Below are 14517 nucleotides of genomic sequence, written 5' to 3'. Positions count from 1 at the left end.
ATGTGAGAGATACCGAACAATGGTCAAAGAGTGCCAAAATGATGATATGACGGAGGCTATGATTAAACAAACTTTCTATCGGGGGATTAATACTACCAATCAGTGCGTGGTCAACCAATTTGACGGTAGAAATTTTATAACAATGCTGTATGCGGATGCTTTTGAGATTTTAGATGAAATGGAGGATACTTCATTGGCATGGAAAAGTAGAGAAAATGTTCCTCAAGGTGATCTGAACGTGATTCACCTACATAAAGGATTGCATGATCATGGGCAAGCCATTGCCGAGTTGACCGCCACGATGAATTAATTCACCAAGGCTCAACTTTAACAAGTGCAAAATCCTATGCAAGTCAATGCCATGGAGGGAGTTAGTATGATGGTGAACAAAAGAAAACCCAAGGGTATACAAGTGCAACACCGTGCAGAGAATTATGTGCAAGAAGATAATGGATTTGATCAAGATAAATCTTACAATGAATAAAAAGAGGAAGTACAATACGTGAACAACTTCCAAGGGCAAAGAAACAACTCTCAAGGCCTGAATCAACAATAATGGAGACCTCAAGGTAATCAAGGTAATTGGAATTCTAACAACCAAGGTATTGGAATGGTGGTAACACTCAAGGGAATTGGAATAATAACAATAATCTAGGAAATTGGAGTGGTGGAAATAACCAAGGCAATTGGAGTGGCAACAACAAAGGATACTGGGGAGGCAACAACCAAGGGGGATGGAATAATAATCAAGGCAATCAAGAGTCGGGCTTTCAAAGGCCTCCGATGTATCAACAACCGAGCACCCGCCTCCTTATCCTTTCCATAGTCCAAGTTCTCCCAACAATGAGATGGGACAAATAGAGAATATTTTCAAACAAATGATGGAGAAGAATGCCGACTCCGATGCTCGACTAGCCTCACACAACACATCAATTCGCAACTTGGAAGTTCAAATGAGGCAAATCTCTCAAGCTCTAAACACTCGTCCTAAGGGGGCACTACCAAGTGACACGGTGGTGAACCCAAAGGGTGGGAACAACACGGGACATGCCATGGCTGTTACTACAAGGGGTGGAAAAGGTGGGGATGTGACCACCTTAAGCAAAAGGAAACTTGTGGATGATGATCAAGGGGTACAAGAAGATGACATATTCGTGGTGGTTGTCAATCTTCTCTATATAGTGGTCATCATGGCTGAGCATGAACGACAGCCAAAACACTTAGTTGTGGTTTTTATTGGCCTACTATTTACAAGGATGCATGTGACTTAGTGAAAAGATGTGATGAATGCCAGCGAGCCTATGGAATTTCAAAGATAAATGAGATGCCTCTCACAAATGTCTTGGAGATTGATATTTTCAATGTTTGGGGCATTGACTTTATGGACCATTTTGTGAGTTCTTGTGGAAATAGTTACATCTTGGTCGCGGTGGATTATGTGTCTAAATAGGTTGATGCCGTCACCTTACCCAATAATGAGGTAAGAAGTGTAGTGGCTTTTTTGAAAAAGAATATTTTTATAAGATTTGGTACTCTACGTGAAATCATAAGAGGTGGGGGTCACACTTTTGCAATAAGGCTTTTGACACTTTACCTAGCAAGTATGATGTTTGATAAGTTGGTAGTTTGACTACTTATTAGTGCCTTTTATCTTTCTTTTTTGTCTAAAAGCATTTAATTGTGTTCCCGAAAACTAACGAAATATGCTTAATTGCAGGTGTATTGGAAAATGAGCTACTAAGATGAAATCCAACTCAAGAAGGAGTGATATGAACTCAAGGACAAAAACAAGCACATAAGCTCAAAGTGCGGAATGCAGAATATCATCTACGACCATAGATTGTGAAGACAAGCTTATCAGAGACAAGTGCAAAGTGCGGTCCACACATGAAATGTGCATACGCAGAAGCTAAGACTACGTCCCAGTTCCACCCCACCTCCACCAAGAGCGGCTCCACATCGGGTGTTACCGAATAAAGGGTATGCAAGTGCCATAGTCCCACCCCGCATTAGGGCGGGAAACTTTCAAATAAATAATGTAATGCTCACATTGCTAGAGCAACGAGGATTCTTCATTGGGGCTCCGAGTCAAAATGCATATAAATACTTGAAGAGGTTTGTGGATACTTGTTGGGGAAGCAAACAGACAAACGTCTCCGAGGATGCTTTAAGGATGAGGCTATTTCATTTCTCTCCACGAGGAAATGCCTTGGATTGGTTAGAGAGATTTCTAAACCATTCCATCCATACATGGGATAAATTGGCGGAGAAATTTATTTCCATGTTCTTTTCTCCCAGGCAAATGGCTACTCTTAGAGACGAGATTCTAGCATTCAAACAAGATCCCAATGAGTCGTTGCATGAAATATGGGAGAGGTACCGAACAATGGTCAAAGAGTGACCTAATAATGACATGACAGAGGCTATAATTCAACAAACTTTCTATCGGGGGATCAATGCTATCAATCAGTGAATGGTCAACCAACTTGCCGGTGGAAATTTCATAACTATGCCATGTGCAGAAGCTTTTGAGATTTTAGATGAAATGGTGGATACTTCATCGACATGGAAAAGTACAACAAATGTTCCTCAAGGTGATCCGAACGCGATTCACCTACATAAAGAATTTCATGATCATGGGCAAGCCATTGATTCACCTACATAAAGAATTTTAGTTTAACTTAGACTTAAAAAAACCCAATTCTGTGGAAGTGCAATTTGAGATAATTTAAGCTCATTCACTAAAGTATATACTCCTAAGTCTCATTCATAGGTCCCTGTGGAAAATCGACCCCCACTCCTTGTTGGGTATTACTATTGCATTGATCGTTTCATAACCTCAAATAAAGGTGTGACTTGGATGAAATCAATTTTTGGCATTGTTGCCGGAGAGCTAAAAACAGATTTAGCTATATATTTGGTTTTGGGTGTGAATTGTCTTTTTTTCCTTTTGTGTTACTGATTTTTGTGAATCAATTGTTGGTGCAATAATGGCCCTCAACTATGATCAACTCGGAAACATGCCTTTGGGGGATGTGGACGTGGAAGATGACCAATTTGAAGAGGTTCCACCAGAACCTCAAGCAAATAGATAAGGCCGATAGCCTTAAGACAATGTCCTAGTTCTACCCCCGCCTCCACCAAGAGTGACTCCAAACCGGGTGTTGCCGAATGAAGGGTATGCAAGTGCCATAGTCCCGCCCCGCATTAGGTAGGCAAATTTTAAATTACTAATGTAATGCTCACATTGCTAGAGTAACATGGATTCTTCACCGGGGCTCCGAGTCAAAATGAATAAAAACACTTAAAGGGGTTTGTGGACACTTGTTGGGGAAGCAAACAGACAAACATCTCCGAGAAAGTTTTAAGGTTGAGGCTATTTCCTTTCTCTCTACGGGGAAAAGCCTTGGATTGGTTAGAGAGATTGCCAAACCATTTCATCCATACATGGGATAAATTGGCGGAGAAATTTATTTCCAAGTTCTTTTCTCCCAGGCACATGGCTACTCTTAGATTCGAGATTCTAGCATTCAAATAAGAGCCTAATGAGCCGTTGCATGAAATATGGGAGTGGTACCGAACAATGGTCAAAGAGTGCTCCAATAGTGACCTGAAAGAGGCTATGATTCAACAAACTTTCTATCGGGGGATCAATACTACCAATCAGTGCGTGGTCAACCAATTTTCCGGTGGAAATTTCATGACAACGCTGTATGCGGATGCTCTTGAAATTTTAGATAAAATGGTGGATATTTTATCGGCATGGCAAAGCAGAATCAATTAGCCAAGGCTCAACTTTAACAAGTGCAAAATCCTATGCAAGTCAATGCCATGGAGGGAGTTAGTATGATGGTGAACAAGAGAAGAACTAAGGGTCCACAAGTGCAAAATCGTGTAGAGAATTATGTGCAAGAAGATAATGGGTTTGATCAAGATGAATCTTACAATGAATAAAAGGAGGAAGTACAATATGTGAACAGCTTCCAAGGGCAAAGAAAGAGCTCTCAAGTCCCGAATCAACGACAATGGCGACCTCAAGGTAATCAAGATAATTGTAATTCTAACAACCAAGGTATTTGAATGGTGGTAACAATCAAGGGAATTGGAATAATAACAGCAATCAAGGAAATTGGAGTGGTGTAAATAACCAAGGCAATTGGAGTGGCAACAACAAAGGATAATGGGGAGGCAACAACCAAGGGGGATGGAGAAATAATCAAGGCAATCCGGGGTCGGGCTTTCACAAGCCCCCGATGTATCAACAATGGAGCAGCCTGCCTCCTTATCCTTTCCATGGTCCAAGTTATTCCAACAATGAGATGGGACCAATAGATAATATGTTCAAACAAATGATAGAGAAGAATGCTGACTCGGATGCTCAACTAGCCTCACACAACACATCAATTCGCAACTTGGATGTTCAATTGGGGCAAATCTCTCAAGCTCTAAACACTCATCATAAGGGGGCACTACTAAGTGACACGGTGGTGAACCCAAAGGGTGGGAACAACACGGGACATGCCATGGATGCTACTACAAGAAGTGGAAAAGGTAGGAATGCACCCACCGCAAGTTAAAGGAAACTTATGGATGATAAGCAAGCGGTACAAGAAGATGAGATATTCGTGGTGGTTGTCAATCTTCTCCATATAGTGATCATCATGGCTGAGCATGAACGGCGGCAAAAGTGCTTAGTTGTGGTTTTTATTGGCCTACTATTTACAAGGATGCAAGTGACTTAGTGAAAAGATATGATAAATTCAATGTTTGGGGCATGAATTTATGGGCCCTTTTGTGAGTTCTTGTGAAAACACAAATATCTTGGTCGCGGTGGATTATGTGTCCATATAGGTTGAGCCATCACCTTACTGAATGATGAGGCGAGAAGTGTAGTGGCTTTCTTGAACAAGATTACTTTTATAATATTTGATAATCCATGTGCAATCATAAGCGATGGGGGTCACACTTTTGCAACTAGGATTTTGACACTTTACTTAGCAAGTATGGTGTTTGATAATGGGGATTTTGACTACTTATTAGCGCCTTTTACTTTCGTTTTAGCCCAAAAGTATTTAATTGTGTTCTCAAAAACTGATGAAATATGCTTAATTGCACGAGTATTGGAAAATGATCCACTAAGATTGAATCTAACTCAAGAAGGAGTGATATGAACTCAAGGACAAGTACAGGCACAGAAGCTCAAAGTGCGGACCACAGAAAATCATCTATGGCCGCAGATTGTGAAGACAAGCTTATCAGATACAAGTGCAAAGTGTGGTTTCATGTGCGGCCGCAGAAGCTAAGAAAGAGCAAAAGTTCAGAGGGTTTGCATATCCAGTTCAAAGGAAGTGAGGCTGCAGAATATCAGCTATGTGGCCGCATTTCCATTTGTATGGTCTGCAGAAGAAGCTTCTGCGGCCGCACTCAGAAATGTGCGGACCGAAAAAAATGAGAGATGCGGTTGCGGTTCAGAATTTTGCGGCCGCAAGATTCAAATCCTTTGAAGTTGCAGCAAAGTGTGAACTACACATGGAATTGTGCGGCCACAAAATCTCAGAGAAGGCATTTTTGTCCGAAAATTCTACCTCTGTATAAATAGAAGAGTTTCACTTTAGGTCAAATTTTGAATATTAGCAACCACAGTAGACTTTTTCTTTACCTTCTTTAGTAGTTTTTGCCATTTTGAGCTTTGTGAACATAAGTTTCATAATTTTAATCAACAATATGAGTTTAATTATCATTTCTTCTTCTATTTCTTTTGTTTTAAGCATGAGTAGCTAGGTTTTTACTAGGGTTGTGACCCAACCCTAAAGTGTAAATTTAATGGGTGTTTGATTTATTGCTTGTTTATGGTTGGGTATTTATTATTTAGCCTTGTTCTTATTTTTAATTGTAGAATTAATGGTTGCAAATATTAGTTCATTCCTATTTGACTTGGTGTCTACTTGAGAAAGAGAGACTTAGTCTAGGAAAACTTGGCTAACAAGAAATTGGGGTAAATCAAGAGATTGATAGTCACAATTTAATGGTTGAACCTAGAGATAGTAAAACCCGACTTGGGCTTTTTACCAACCGTGTTGTTCATTACCAATTTGGACTTGAGAAAGCCGAATTGGGCAAAATCACTCTCTTACCAAGAGATATTGAGTGGGTACTTGAGTGTTGATAGCAATAATACACACCGACCAACAAAACCAAGCTTTAAAGTTTGCAACCCGTTAGGCAAACACCTAGGTGAAAGTCATAGGCCTAGGCCTTTTATATCATTTGAAAAACAACAAAAATAATTTCCTAGTTCTAATTCTTAGTTGGTAATCTTAGTTTAACTTAGACTTAAAAACAACCAATTCTGTGGAAGTGCAATTTGAGATAATTCGAGTTCATTCACTAAAGTATATACTCCTAAGTTTCATTCATAGGTCCCTATGGAAAATCGACCCCGACTCCTTGTTGGGTATTACCATTGCATCGACCATTTCATAACCTCAAATAGAGGTGTGACTTGGACGAAATCAATTTTTGGCGCCGTTGCCGGGGAGCTAAAAATGCATTTAGCTATATATTTGGTTTTATGTGTGAATTGTCTTCTTTTCCTTCCGTGTTACTGATTTTTGAATCAATTATAGGTGCAACAATGGCCCTCAACAATGATCAACTCGGAAATATGCCTTTGGGGGATGTGGACGTGGAAGATGACTGTTGCGACCAAAACACTCACGCAAGTGTACGCGATCGACAAGTAATATAGTAGTAAGTAAAGTATCGTTCCCACGAGGAATTGTGATCAACTTATCGACTGATATAGACTCAAACAATTATCAATTCGAGCTAAATTATCACAAAATATATAAAGAACCAATTTACAATTTACTTAGTAATTAAACAATAATTCAATACAAAATTACTACACCAATTACACAATATTTTGATAACAATTTGGGTAAAGATATTCCAGGGTCATGGACTTGCTAGAGATCATGCTACTATTTTAGCTTAAGATTGATTTATTGAATTATCCGGGTTATTGATTATAGGGTTAATAATATTCATAAGAATCTTTCGAGTTCTTATGCATCTATTCAAGTTAAACTAATACCTATATGTCTATGGTATTAATATTAGCAAGAATGCATTTACAACTCCTATTTTTCAACCAAACAAGGCAATTAAGTATATGTCTATCTTAATTGCAAATTCTTCACCCGATGCCCGAGATTCAAAACTTTATATATTTGATTCTATATGCAACCAAGAATTTTCTTTGTCAAGTTTAATTCAAGATTCGTAAATAATATTTTCACTGTTAGCTACGCAGTAAAATAATTAAAAGCAGAATCAAATAAACAACCCATAACGATAGATTCAAGATCTTCAATCTAAGCTTCAAACAACAAGATCATCTAACACCCATGACCCAAGAATACTAGAGTTTTTAGCTACTCATAATCATACAAAAATCAACAATAAAAGTTTTAAACATAATATAAACAAATAAATAGAAGAAAGTTTAGAAGAACTCTTTGAATCCTTGTTCCAAGATGTTATTCTTCTTCTCCTTTCTTAGCTCCAAGATGAAGCTCCTCCTTCTTCTATGGCTTTTTATCCCTCAAAATCTGATCTTTTTTCTCAATAATGGAGCTTTACTTTATGTAAGTTGAGTGGATCCTCTCAGATTTCCCATTTTGCCCCCAAATAATTGATTTCCCAGACTGGACTAGCGCGGGAGCGCATGACCAGCGCATGACCCGTGCTAGTGGGGTTTCTTTATGTCCAAATCACTGAACTAGAGCGGGAGCGCATGACCATCGCATGACCAGCGCTAGTGGGGTTTTCTCTTGTTAAGATGTTGCTGCTCAACTTTTCGTCATTTGACTCCATTTTTCACTTGATTACCATCATAAATCCTCATTTGTTTATTGAACTCCTGTGAGACATTAAAGTCATGATTAGAGCCAATTTTTGCATTATTTGAACATTTACAATACTAAACCATCCTTAAGTTGAGCTAAAACATAGGCTATATTAAACAATTTAGCCTATTATCAACACCCCACACTTAAACTATTGCTCGTCCTCGAGCAATTAACATACACTTCACATAAGGACGATCTTTTTATCAAACAATTTCTTATAATAACACATGTTGATACTTAGGTACCAATTCATAATAATTCAACCTCAAGACATGACTCACAAGTGCCACGCATTTTCATAACTTTCTTACTTGCTCTAACACAAAGGTCAAAAATTCTCCTTGCCTTTAAAAATCATTTGCCTTCCCACAAATAATATAGACTAGTTCCTCTCAAAATAATAATCAAGAATATTCAGGAACTCAAAATAGGAAGAATTAACTCACTCTCAAAATAGAAATTCATATGCAACAAATGACATACCATATGCTTGCCCCTAGTGTAATACTCTACTAATTGAACTTATTCAGTCAAGGATCTAGTAGGACTTTTATTGGTTGTAATGCAGGCTAGAAAAAAAAGGTGTGAAAAATATAGAATGTAGTAACTACACCTCTTTGAACACTTCCATACATACAACATATTTCAAAATTTCAGCATCATTCCTATGTTAAACCATCTCCAACCTTTTTGATATTTTACATACTAACAACAAATTCCATTCTCTTCAAGCACCTTAGGTTAGGGAATGTTACTACTGAAAATTCATCCCCTATATATATACATATATACATATATGAATAATTCTTCACTTTTTTTTTGATTTTTTTTCCAAATAAACCAACCAATCTCTTCTCAACTTCTTCAACATTAAAACAACATTAAGTGCTCATGAGAGATAGAGGTGCAAACAACTAATATATTACATAAATTGGTAAGGTTTATAACGTGGGTGCCAAAGAAATAGGATTAACGGCTCAAAAGGTTTGACTAAGATATATACAATTAGGTGGAAATAATTATCAAACTGGTTCAACAAAGAAATGCCTATATCATCTCCTAAACTGAATAATGCTACTATTTCACTTTGCAAAACACTTGGGAGAAAGTTCTAGACATCAACTATTATACACAGAATATTCCAGCAATCCTTACTCACACATTGGCACACAATTCACTCAAGCTTGGATCTTTCTCGACTCTCTAGTCAAAGCAGTTAAGCATAGTCTTAATTATACAATTTAAGGCACTTACTTTAGAATCAAGAATTGAGATTTGAACATCACAAATAAGGCATATATCACTTTTCAATCATGTGCATTTGAGAAGAATTAACTCTTTAATTTAGGAACTTTTTATTCAATTGACATAAAGGAGAAAAAAATTACTATACCCGGTTCAAATACACCCTTGGAAAAGAACCATAGCATAAAGAAAAACTAAGGGGAATTATTTAAATTAAACCAAAACTAGCGTACATTAAACTGAAAAATAAAATAAACAAAAATATATTATTATTTTTTTTCGAATTAATTCTGATTTTTTTTCCGACTAAATCAAGAAAATCTAGTAGCAATATTTCGAAATTAGGACTACTATCTATCAATACTGTAATTTAACAAAACAAACTAAAAGCAACTTCAACACACTAAATAAAATAAAAAAAAATAATAATTAAACTCAATCAAACAAACAGCAATTTGACAAAGTAAATACATTATAATAGGGGCAAACCATCCCACACTTAAAAACTTGCATTGTCCCTAATGCAAAATAAAAACAAAATAGATCAGAAAAAATACTCCTTGAGGCCATTGGCCTAAGCATCTTCTTCTTCAAATGTGCGTAGATATTCCTCGTCTTCTGAGGGAACATTGTCCCCATCCCCATCCTTGTCGGCTACTAGATGCAACCTCAGGTAGTCCAATGTTTGATCTTTTGCTTGGGCGCCTAGACATTTTATCTGCACAATATGATATATTAGCTAAAAAAATCATTTTAAGAGCAGGTGGAGTAAATACCCCACACTTTTGTTAATATCATGTTGACACTTAGTATGTATAACAGGGATTCAGACTACCCTGTTCTTCAATTAGAATGATATAATGTTTATCGGTCTACCTAATATTAGAGATACTTACTACAATTGTACATAAAAATAAAAATTACAAACTAAGCTGAAAATATAAACAATAAACATAAAAAGAAATTAGTCTATTTTACAAAAGTCAAAATTATTATACAAAATATACGACACAGGCGTATATACAAATCCTACATAAACAATATACAATATGAACTACTTTTTGCTTCCACCTTGAACTTATGAATTGTACCCCTAACAAGGCATCAAGTCTGTCGCTATGCTTCTTTGGTGGGGCTACAAAGATAACCATGCCAAGTAATAAATTTTTCACTCGACACTTCTCGGCCTTTGGATGAGAATGTAATTTTTGCTTTTTGGCACAATAAATTCAAGAATATAGACACTTTCATCCTCACTCTTTGACTTCCCCATAGGGTCAGGTGGCTCGATTACTATCTTACTATCTAAACACAATGTGGAAAAATGATTGGAATGAGGTCTAATGCGCCATAACTCATGAATTTTACTACTATTTACATCCCCATTTATACAAACACTCAATTCTTCTAAAGTAATGTTATCTACTCCCTCACATGACTCTAGAGCACTCTTCTTAACATGGACATCCTCAAGAAAAATATGATCTAATGATTGGTATTCTTGTTTTAGCTCCTCTATTTGGTCTAGAAGATTTTTTTCAGCTTCATACAACTCATCATTAAATTATTGGGCGTTACACGCATCAACCTTTGCCCTCAAATCTGAATCCAAGTTATGCACAACCAAGCCAAAATTATCACTTTTTTGTGCAAGCTCATCTCTCTCCTTAGACCAATCTTTTATCACCGTTGTTAGTAAACAACGTCGTTTCGCAGAATCCACTAATCGAGAATATCCGTCCCAATACCAACCCTTACTCCCATATTCAAATTCAGATGTCCAAAAGGTGAGGTCATGACTAGAAAAAAATACGGGCCATAAAAATCTTTGATTAACCAAGCGTCTTCATCATTAACCTTACCTCTGTATATTTCATCCTCAGATGTCATCCTGAGAGAACTAGAAACATACTAAGAGAAAAATCAAATAGTTATAAAAATAACAAATTTACAAAAAGAAAAAAAAATAAACTTGTAAGATAATAATAAAAGTCTAACCCAGAAGAATAGTTAATGTCTATTTCCCCGAAAATGGCGCCAAAAACTTGTTGCGACCAAAACACTCATGCAAGTGTACGCGATCGACAAGTAATATAGTAGTAAGTAAAGTATCGTTCCCACGAGGAATTGTGATCAACTTATCGACTGATGTAGACTCAAACAATTATCAATTCAAGCTAAATTATCACAAAATATATAAAGAACCAATTTACAATTTACTTAGTAATTAAACAATAATTCAATACAAAATTACTACACCAATTACACAATATTTTGATAACAATTTGGGTAAAGATATTCCAGGGTCATGGACTTGCTAGAGATCATGCTACTATTTTAGCTTAAGATTGATTTATTGAATTATCCGGGTTATTGATTATAGGGTTAATAATATTCATAAGAATCTTTCGAGTTCTTATGCATCTATTCAAGTTAAACTAATACCTATATGTCTATGGTATTAATATTAGCAAGAATGCATTTACAACTCCTATTTTTCAACCAAACAAGGCAATTAAGTATATGTCTATCTTAATTGCAAATTCTTCACCCGATGCCCGAGATTCAAAACTTGTTCTATTTGGTTCTATATGCAACCAAGAATTTTCTTTGTCAAGTTTAATTCAAAATTCGTAAATAATATTTTACTGTTAGCTACGCAGTAAAATAATTAAAAGCAGAATCAAATAAACAACCCATAACGATAGATTCAAGATCTTCAATCTAAGCTTCAAACAACAAGATCATCTAACACCTATGACCCAAGAATACTAGAGTTTTTAGCTACTCATAATCATACAAAAATCAACAATAAAAGTTTTAAACATAATATAAACAAACAAATAGAAGAAAGTTTAGAAAAACTCTTTGAATCCTTGCTCCAAGATGTTGTTCTTCTTCTCCTTTCTTAGCTCCAAGATGAAGCTCCTCCTTCTTCTATGGCTTTTTCTCCCTCAAAATCTGATCTTTTTTCTCAATAATGGAGCTTTACTTTATGTAAGTTGAGTGGATCCTCTCAGATTTCCCATTTTGCACCCAAATAATTGATTTCCCGGACTGGACTAGCGCGGGAGCGCATGACCAGCGCATGACCCGTGCTAGTGGGGTTTCTTTCTGTCCAAATCACTGAACTAGCACGGGAGCGCATGGCCAGCGCATGACCAGCGCTAGTGGGGTTTTCTCTTGTTAAGATGTTGCTGCTCAACTTTTCGTCATTTGACTCCATTTTTCACTTGATTACCATCATAAATCCTCATTTGTTTATTGAACTCCTGTGAGACATTAAAGTCATGATTAGAGCCAATTTTTGCATTATTTGAACATTTACAATACTAAACCATCCTTAAGTTGAGCTAAAACATAGGCTATATTAAACAATTTAGCCTATTATCAATGACCAAGTTGAAGAGGTTCCTCTTGAACCTCAAGCAAATAGAAGAGGTCAACAGCCTCCAGACAACGTCCCAGTTCCACCCCCACCTCCACCAAGAGCAGCTCCACATCGGGTGTTGCCAAATGAAGGGTATGCAAGTGCCATAGTCCCACCCCGCATTAGAGCGGGAAACTTTCAAATCACTAATGTAATATAGCAACGGAGATTCTTCAACGGGCTCCGAGTCTAAATTTTTGCAAATACTTGAAGGGGTTTGTGGACACTTGTTGGGGGAGTAAACAAACAAACGTCCCTGAGGATGCTTTAAGGTTGAGGCTATTTCCTTTCTCTCTACAGGGGAAAGCCTTGGATTGGATAGAGAGATTGCCAGACCACTCCATCTATACATAAGATGAATTGGTGGAGAAATTTGTTTTCAAGTTCTTTTCTCCCGCGCACATGGCTACTCTTAGAGACGAGATTCTAGCATTCAAATAAGAGACCAATGAGCCATTGCATGAAATATGGGAGAGGTACCGAACAATGGTCACAGAGTGCCCCAATAATGAGATGACGGAGGCTATGATTCAACAAATTTTCTATCAGGGGATCAATACTACCAATTAGTGCATGGTCAACTAACTTGCCAGTAGAAATTTCATGACAACGCCGTATGTAGAAGCTTGTGAGATTTTAGATGAAATAGTGTATACTTCATCGGCATGGAAAGTAGAGCAAATGTGTTACATCTCGCATTTTCGTACGTTAAAGTTTCGTCTTCAGTTAATTGACGTTGACTCGGAGATGAGATCATCTTGACGTTAACGTATTTATGCTATTTATAACAAGCGATAAATAATTGTCATGAAGGATAAAGGGTACACAAATTAAAGAAAATGAGTTTCGTTGAAAGTAGCCAATTTGGGATAAAATACGGGTCAAGCGATAATACCCGATAATTATGAACTAGTACCATGCAAGGTACCATATGACCACGGTAGTGTAATGTATAAAGTATATTAAAAATAAATAGAATTTTATGTAATTTGAGATAATTTTTAAATTATGTGGGTAATTGGTTTATTGCCGGGTAACATGACATTACCCAGCTAACTAATAAGTGAATAAAAATAAATAAATTAACCTCCCAAAAATGTGGCACAAAGACACAATACTAATAATGGCTCTTAGTCATTTATGCCATGTGGCTACCTAAGGTTAAATTGGAATTTAACCAAAATAAGACTTGTTACAAGTCTTATCTCATTGTTCATTTGGACAAAAGGATCAGATCTCATTGTTCATTAGGACAAAAGTATTAGAACATCCATTAGTCATTGTTCATATATCATTCTTTCTCAGTTCAAAATATGTTAGGAGCAGAAGCTAAATTCAATTCACAAAAGCTTTCAACGAGAATTTGTTGGAATCGTAGCAATATAAAATTTTGCGGTTCTAAAAGAATACGGTACAATCTTCTCCAAGAGTATTATACGGAGTTTTTCCTACTCCAGGTATGTTAAGGCTATTCTTTATTTCTTTTGGCATGATCTATATGTTACAAACGAAATGAGCAAATGCAAAATTTCCATAAATGACTCTATTCATAGAAATACTAGGAGTCTCTTTGTTCTTAATTCCCCATGTGACATATTGTTATATCTTCTGTTCATGGGTCTCAGTTGATAAAGTTTATCCAAAAAGAATATTGAGATTTTTAACATATTTCCATGCATTTTATTCATTTATGCATGTACATTGACCCATGACCAGATGACATTATATACACATATTTATATGTATATATTTATGTATATGGGATATGGGAAAAAGGTTACGACGTTATATACACATCACCACCTGATCAGTTGGTATATGTTGATGATGTTGTCCACAGTGGCCGAGACGATATGATAGGATGCCCTCAGTAGCTTGATGATATTATGTAAACCCATACCTATGCATGACACGACATTTATACGCATG

Source organism: Nicotiana sylvestris, chromosome 9 (assembly GCF_000393655.2).
Source record: "Nicotiana sylvestris chromosome 9, ASM39365v2, whole genome shotgun sequence".
NCBI lineage: Eukaryota > Viridiplantae > Streptophyta > Magnoliopsida > Solanales > Solanaceae > Nicotiana > Nicotiana sylvestris.
The sequence above is the reverse complement of the archived record's forward strand: the minus strand, read 5'-3'. Positions refer to the sequence as shown.